Raw genomic sequence first — 8,499 nt, 5'->3', positions numbered from 1 at the left:
CCTGCTAATATGGAGACTACATATGCAGACCACATATTCAAACTTAAAATCAGTTTGACAAGTTGAGGGGGGGGGGTGTCCTTAATTTCCTGGTATTTGCCTGACTTCATCATATTGCGCAATTTTTTTCCCCCTACTAAATGAACAGATCTATAATGCCCCTTGGCACTAGTATTTTCTCACATTAATAAGGAGAGCATCTGTGTGTCTCAGTTCGGAAGATAATCTGTACACATACAGCCTGGTAAACAGAAAAGGAAAGTGAGAAACCTGTGTTTATCTGAAATGCTGTATTTTATAAGCAGTGTACGCTCAGAGCCTGAAACGACATATTGGGGCAGCTGATGGTTGAACTGTGCCATGTGCTGAAGGGGCCCAGGATGAGGGCAAAATGTCCTGCCTGGATGACCGTCCACCCTTAGCAGGTATATACCCAGCCTCTGGCCAGCCACGCATTACACACCAACCTCAACATTCAGAGCAGGTAACACCGAGCGAGTTTTACAACCTGGCAGCTGATGGTTTCACTGTCTTTTCAAAGGCTTTTGTATTCCTTAAAGTTAAAGCGAAAGGTGTTATCCAATGCCTTGAAACGGCACAGAGAATGGCAAAAGCAGCTTTGTTCCCGCAGACTGTCTGAACAATGTGTTAATCCTTACCTTGAGAGATCACCTCTGGAAAACAGAGGAGTATTCCAACCTCTCTGTCAGCGTGAGCCAGTTTTTCTACTGTTGCAGCCAAAAAAGGTGCCAAGTGACGGCAAACTAGGTGTAGTTTTGTAATGAATAGGTTTGAGCAAACCTTGGCTTTGTGCATCTCCATAAAACCGGGGAGGTGGAAAAAAAACAGAGTTGCTCAAGTGAAGGTGGAAGAAAAATGCATATAGAAAAAAGTATTGTTATTTTTATTATCAAGCGCCTGCTAAAGGATGGTGCCCCCATGCAGCTATACCTGAGCTGATGGTGCAGCAGAGGACAGCACAGTCTTTGCTCTGTATCAGCACCCGTTTTTGTGCAGGCAAGCCAGAGCTACCTTGGAAAGCCCACCAGAGGTGGGGAAGCTGGGCTCCAGGGGTTTGCAAGGCTGAGGAGGGTGAACTCATTGCCCAAAAGGAATGGTAGTGGGTTAGGTATCACCTTCACTGTTTTTCTGCATCCAGGAACTCCACACGCTGCCCACACTCCTCTCAAGAAATGCGGAAACCTGGACTGCTGAAGTGTTCTTTCAGTTTTGTTCAAAAGTTCATTTCCCTAAGGAGGCTGTTGGAGGAGAATGGTCTTTTTTTTACATCTGAATGTTTTGCAACAGAAAAAAAAATCTTTTTGAAATGTTTCTGTCCCATTTAAATATAAGTGTTAAAGAGTCTGCTGTTAATTATCCATCCAGGATGATGGCATCTGTTATTTCTTTTTAAATGCTCCATTTACTTTAACTTATAATGAAGTGCAGTAAATGTATTTGCAGTGGTTGTTAACTGTTTGAATTACTGTTTCAAATGTTTTTTTTTAATACAGAGGTTTTTTTAGACTTTTGCCACACATTGTCATGTTGAAGGACTGGAGAGAAAGCTAATATATAACAATTCAGGGAGGTTTAATTCTAACCTGTTACGAAATCTCTCCTGATGCTTCATAAAAAATAAGAACTTTAGAAATTTTGAAGGAAACAAACTATGTCATTCCTCTCAACATTTTATTTTTTGAATTGCCAACATCTCATACAAATTTGCAGTCCCAAATCTTTCTGTTGGAAGCTATTTACATCAGAAAGGAAGAATCGTGAAGCTGGGGGCTGAAAAACAGAATTTACACTTTTTTCCATAACATTTCACATATATTCAAAGTTTCTTTTTTTTCCCAGGTCTTTGTAACACACTGTGTTCCAGATCTCAAGCTGGATAGATTAAGTGGCATGTACTCTATTTGACATGTCAAATTTCTGTAACTGCTGCCTGCAATACATGGGAGCAAATGTCGCTTGTATTTTTTGAACATATGCAACAAATTTCAACCTAGAAGTCAGCTCATGGGCATCTGTTTTTTTTTTTTTTTTTCCTTTTTTTTTTCATTCTAGTAATGCCAAAAGGCCTTAGAGCCAATCTAAATGTAGCTGACATCAGCTCTGTGGTTCCTTACCCAGAGTACTTGCAAGAGGGACTTCGGTAAAAATGAGAATTTTTCCCTCTAGGATGATTCACCTAGGATCTGCAGCCCTGGAGAGCTAAGAAACTTGGAGTACTCTGTATTTTCTCTGTTTTGTTTGAAGCAGACAGACAAAAATTGAAAATCTTACCCTTTGTCCTAAGAACGCATATTAGGTCGCAGCTCTGCAAACCAGGCAAAAACTGGCAAAGCTGGTGGAAGAAGCAGGACTGCCTTTGCCCTCACCCGTACCCCTTACTGCAAGTGCCTGTCCCCTGTGCCCACTGACGTGTGGGGCCACGCAGTGAGGAGTGGGTTTGGGGGAGGTTAATCTGCGATGACTCCCTCCCTGGAGGCTTGTGCTGGTGCCAGCTTAAAGGGTTCCCAAAACCATGATCTTACAGTACATGATGGATGACCCCTGAGTAAGTATATGCCTTGGTCACTTCTCTTGACCTAACTTTTTTTCCCCCTTCTTGCAATAGCTTATGTTTTATTTTAATTTAACAGGGTTGTTCTAAAAAATATCTCTAAGATGTGATGCCTATTGCAAAATCTTGCCATCCCTTTAAATTGCTACCATAAGTTATTTCCTTCTCAAAGCCTGTTGTTATATGTTGTTATATTAATCAAGGAAATGGGTTATCCTTTCTAATTCCAAACTGGTTTAAAAATCCTTCTCATGAGTTTGGAAAAGGATATTACATAAAATATTGGTATACTATAAAAGGCAACAGTGCAGTAATACTTCTGACCATGATGTACTGACAACATTGTTATGATGGTCTGTAAAATTTCAAGACATACAGAAGTGAAAAGTTATTCTATACAGGAAGGAAACAAAATCCAAATAATCTTTAAGTGAATTTTTCATAAAAATATTTAAATTGACAGTAAATAATTCATCGAAATACTAAAACTGGCTGACATCTATTACAAAATGTAGCATTTTTATAGTGCTGTGTAAATTTGCCCCCCCAAAATATAATCAATCCACACCAAAGATGATTTTGTGTAAGTCAAAACGATATTTTTTATGGTTTCATAAACACTTTGGAGACTGCTTCTTCACTATGAACAAGTATTCTCTCTGGAAGGACTTAGTAGACTAGAGATACTTACGAATGTCTTCTATCGTCCAAGAACAAACTGGACTTACATTTATTGCAACTGGCTGACCAGTTCCTCTGAAATTTCCTCCAGGGCTGTGGAAGACCTTTGAGATATTCTTCCAATTCTTCTGCTTAGCTTCCAGATCTGGTGGAGGACGGAGGCTTCATTTTTCCCCATTATTACGAGTTTTCTCCTCCCCAGACTCCTGTTGCCCAAAAACTGCAAAGCCAGGGAGGTTATTTATTTAAATATTAAAGCTAATCCTACTCACAGTGGAATTAACTGCTGTGAAAGCCCCTGATTAGCCCCCTGGTGTCTGTGCAAGGGCAGGAAAATCTCTGATAATTAAAAAAAATTCTTTATTTCCCTAAGTCCATCTCTCTTAGCTTAAAGTAATAGAATTTCTCTTTCTCTTTTAGCATGTTGAACTATCCTTTAAGGCTTTCCCTTTTTAATTCTCTCTCCCTCTTCCACCCCTCCCTAGACAAAAAAAAGAAAGGAAAAAAAAGCCTACTTAGCAGATGTAAAAATTGTATTGCATATAATTTGAACCACGCTTTTCAGCTGGTATTTATTGCATATAATTTGAACCACTCTTACCTCCTCAGCCACCTTGTGAGCCGCCTGCCCATGCTCCTACTACCCTTGGCTTTCTGCCCAAAGTTAAAGTACACGTTTAGTATCTTTTTAATATTTCATGTGTCTCCCATCTGGTGGACTATGTTCTAGTGTCACAGGAAATGGACTTAATGACCTGAAGTTAGGTGGCCATTTCTCACTACATACGGGTATTATAAGCTGGTCTGATAATATACTGAAGGATTATTTGTTAATAACTACCTGGCTCTTTTCTTTTTCAGGGTACTGTGAGATCGCTCCACTAAATGCTACAACCCACGTTCGGATTATTTTTCTTACAATAATTATTCTATATTTATCTGCACTGAAGTATATATTTAGCTCATATCTTTCATCAGTTAGAGGACCTGTGTCCCTTTAGACCTATTTCATTCTTCCCTGCCATTTGCCATATTTAGATAACTGGCATTTCCATGCCATTACTTATTCTTTCAGGGATTGTTACGCTAGTGCTAAGGTTTTGCTGATGAACTATGGCATAAATTTTCTTGCCTGTTAATTAATACCAAGCATTATATTTTACAGCCGGTTCAGGATGAAATAGGATTTCCGCTTCCTACAAGATATGTCAAGGATATATGGATTTTAGAAATTAGAGACAGGCATGCATGCACCCCGTATAAAAAATATATTCCCAGGAACCAATTTCCTGGTGGCAAATTATTGGCTGAATATATCAGTACAGATGGCTGTCTAAAATGCAATAATGCTAGGCATGTGTCACCATGATGTGGGAACTCATTCAGAAATGGAATACTGCAGCATTGGAATAAATAGATATGTAGCTGAAATTACAGATTGTGGAATACAGGACGGGCGCAGGCTGCTGCTGCTGCTTGGTACTGAGGCTGTAAGTTTCCTTCCTAAGCAGCATAGCTCTCCGTAAGCATTTTGTCATGTACTTGGTGCAATTTCAGCTCTTAATTACCTATTACAGAATGGAGAGGTAAAAAAAAATAAATAATCGGAGTTTGGCATAGCCAGGAGCTAATGCTTGAGGTCCATCATCATCATTACGAACAATAAGGAACCCAGCCAGATGGCTTCGTCTGCCTGTGGTCAGAAGCTAAACTTGCACTGGGTGTAGCGTAATGCCTGGCTGGCTGCTGGCAGCTAGCGGCATGTGTCAAGCAGTCGCTGGCTACGGCAGGCACCGTAACCACGAAGGCATGCCTTGTGATCAGAAAGGAATGGTCTCCCCTGGTATGGAGGCACGCGTCCAGCACGAGGCAGTAGGAGTTTGTCAGTGATGTTTTCTATTGTGAAGCAGAGGTCTTGAGACAGATTCGATCCGAATATCCTAAATACTGAGATGAAGTGGGATGAGGTGGTAGATGGTTATACAACATTAAAGAATTACAAAAAGATCCTGAAAAATTATTGAAATGGTGCCTGCAGATGCCCTTGCACAAGGAGTAAAGTAAGGAAAACTATCAGGTGGTGAGAAGCTGTTCAGAGATGTTACCTACCCCATAAACTGGGTCTGGAACAGGAACACTTTTACTGATCTCTCTGCCTGTGCAATATTTCTTTTTGTGTGAGCAAATTTAAAATTCAAACTAGACCAATCGGTCTACTGAGGAATATGGGAAGTGTTAATGCAGGTCAATGTCTTCCCAAGCAATCAGCATTCAGTAACTATGAAGTCCACTTTGGCAAGTGTTTTATTTTTCGTTTGCACCTTTCACTTCAGAGAACAATAAACTGCAAAGTATGGTGGATATCCCAGATTTTGAAGAAATTCCTTTCAGTTATTAGATTTAGAGTTTTTGGTTTGAAAGTATAATCCTTGCAAAGGCTAGAAGTGAAGACACAAAAACACTGAAGCACTTCAAACGAAAGAGGGAAAGCAATTCTTCTCTCAATCTCCATATGTTTATATTTTGAACACTGGTTTTAGTTTTGTGTTGGTAGCCAAAGAGATCCGGTTTTCACTTTGTATTTTTGCTTCTTAACACAACACTTTAGGCATCTATAAATGCTGTGAACCCCATAAACATAGAAATAACTCATGGTTCTGAAGGTCAGTAGTGAAACAACTGCTTGAAATCTTGAAAGGCCTACTTTAAGGGCCATATGACAAATTTTGAGTTTACAAAAAGCCCTCTTAGACTTTCAGTAAAAATGAATAATGGGGCACTTACAGCTTTTAGACTTTACTGCGCTTCATGCTCTTCAGTGACACCAGACAATTGGTCATGATTTGCTATAAGAAATGTAATGATTTTACTTTAATTCTTTTCTATTGAATTTTTGTACTCTTCCTGTGCTACAATAGAATTAAAAAAGGGAGAGATCAGACCTTGACAGCTGTGCCATTCTAGTACCTGCATACAATTTCTTAACTTTTTCACCCTTTCAGGATGTGTGGAAAGGGGGAACAATTCCAATGAACAGTGATTATTTTTCTAATTGTCTTTGCACAAAGCAAAAGAAGCAAGGAAGGCACATGCCATGTACATTGCCATAATGATGGTGTACATGGTAAAGGACCTAGCTTGTCTATAAAATAGGTATTAAGGCTAAAAAAACCTGAGGACTATGGATTTGCTTTGATTTCATTTGAATAGTGATCAAAGGGGAAATCAATGATGTTTCCTTTGTATGTATGTATAAAACACACTAATATCCTTATGCCAAGTTGTCTTCCTTAATGCTGTTTAAATACAAAAGCTCCCTAAGGTACAAAGATCAGACTATTCTCTCTGTAGCAGACTAGTTAGATATGTTATTTGTAGGCCTGTCAATAGATGCTGAAAATACAGATATTTGGCATCAAATTCAACTTCTAGTGACAGATTCACACAATTCGTGGGCATCTAGAGTGTTGCACTGAGAGCAGAATTTTGCCACCCAACTTTTCCTAGAATAAAATTTGCTTTTTGGATTAATATAATTTTTGGAAAGATCACAAAAGGATTGCAGTTCACTAAAGATGTTTTAATTTTTTTTAACATTTAACCAAGCAAAAAGTCCTGCCAGAAGCCGAAACTTCTCTTATCCCTCCCCCGCCCCCCCCCAAGACCTGTGAAGGTTTGTTCTTGGAATGTAAAAGCATAATATGAAAATCTGAGAATTCATGATATATTTGGGGAATAGCAATTATAATTGCTTTTCTCACTCTCTCTTCTTGTATGGGCATACTTGTACACGCATCTGCTAAATATGGTACATATATTTCACTCAGATTAGAAACCAGGCTGACCTTCATAACCATGTGTACTTATGTTCTGCCTAAGGATAAATACATTTTCCTTAGCACTCTTGGAAAAGTCTTCTATTTAGTTAGATAAAGACAATTCATGCTGTAAGAAATATGCAATTTTGTTTTCATATGGAAGTCTTTTTCATGAGAAAGGGAGATTAATCAGTTCAAGAAATCCACAGTTGTTCTTTCATCTTAGATATAGGAGTTACTCTGTACTACAGTTTTTTTCTCCATTTTTCAAATTAATTGTACTTTTAAGTGTTGAACAATAAAAGATGAAATACCACTCTCATTTCCTATGTCATCAAAAAGATGTTATGTTAGATTTTTATTTTCTAATGCAGTTTTTAACTCTAAGAGTGGGATTTACATTGAGTTGAGAAAGACTCTAATAGACTGGAAATGGGTCAAACTCCATTTACTACTACTACGGCTACTAAACCGCCACTACTGCTACTCACCTAAGTATGTTCCTAATTTATAAGAGCTGCCCTCAGAACAATTTCTTAGTTGGTCTCCTAGTTGGATTAAATCTTATTAGGTGCTTGACTATACGTTAACTGAGAAGTGGTCAAATCTCTTTTATGGGACATGGACATTTTAAAGGTCATTTTCAAAACAAATGTTTCTCAAAAAGGGTAGGACTTTTAAAGAGAGCTTTGAAAGAGCTTACACTTTAAACAGTGGCTGAACTGAGAAATTGCTAAAAATAAACAAATGGAGAAAAGTAGAAATCTGTGCTTGCGCATGTGTTTTTCTCCTCAGCATGCACACATGCCCACACACAAGCACAAACTGCAGGCTGCATCCTCACCTGCTATAAACTTACACCGTTTTCAAAGCCGCTGGTGCTGTGTTGATACATCTATGATGGTAGTTTGAAACAGCTTAATAACACCCTCTGTATACAGCAGCATAAGACATACTGAAGGAAGAGAGGAAGGAATTTAAAGTTGCTGCATCTGGTTCGAAGCAGACTTCCTCTGCTTCTTTAATTCCAGAATCAAAAGATTATCGCTGAGATGTAACCCCGTATTTCCATTAGAAGTGGCCATTTCAAATTAGGAAGTGTGTGATTCCACTGAAAGACAAATTTGTAGGATTTGGGTCCTGCACTTCGGCCACAACAACCCCATGCAGCGCTACAGGCTTGGGGAAGAGTGGCTGGAAAGCTGCCTGGCGGAAAAGGACCTGGGGGTGCTGGTCGACGGCCGGCTGAACATGAGCCGGCAGTGTGCCCAGGTGGCCAAGGAGGCCAATGGCATCCTGGCCTGTATCAGAAATAGTGTGGCCAGCAGGAGCAGGAAGTGGTTTTTGCTTTGTACTCGGCACTGGTGAGGCCGCACCTCGACTACCAAACTACTGTTTGGTTTCGGGCCCCTGACTACAAGACAGACA

This window comes from Pygoscelis adeliae, unplaced genomic scaffold, assembly GCF_000699105.1.
Source record: "Pygoscelis adeliae isolate BGI_AS28 unplaced genomic scaffold, ASM69910v1 Scaffold157, whole genome shotgun sequence".
NCBI lineage: Eukaryota > Metazoa > Chordata > Aves > Sphenisciformes > Spheniscidae > Pygoscelis > Pygoscelis adeliae.
Note: the sequence above shows the minus strand (reverse complement) of the source record.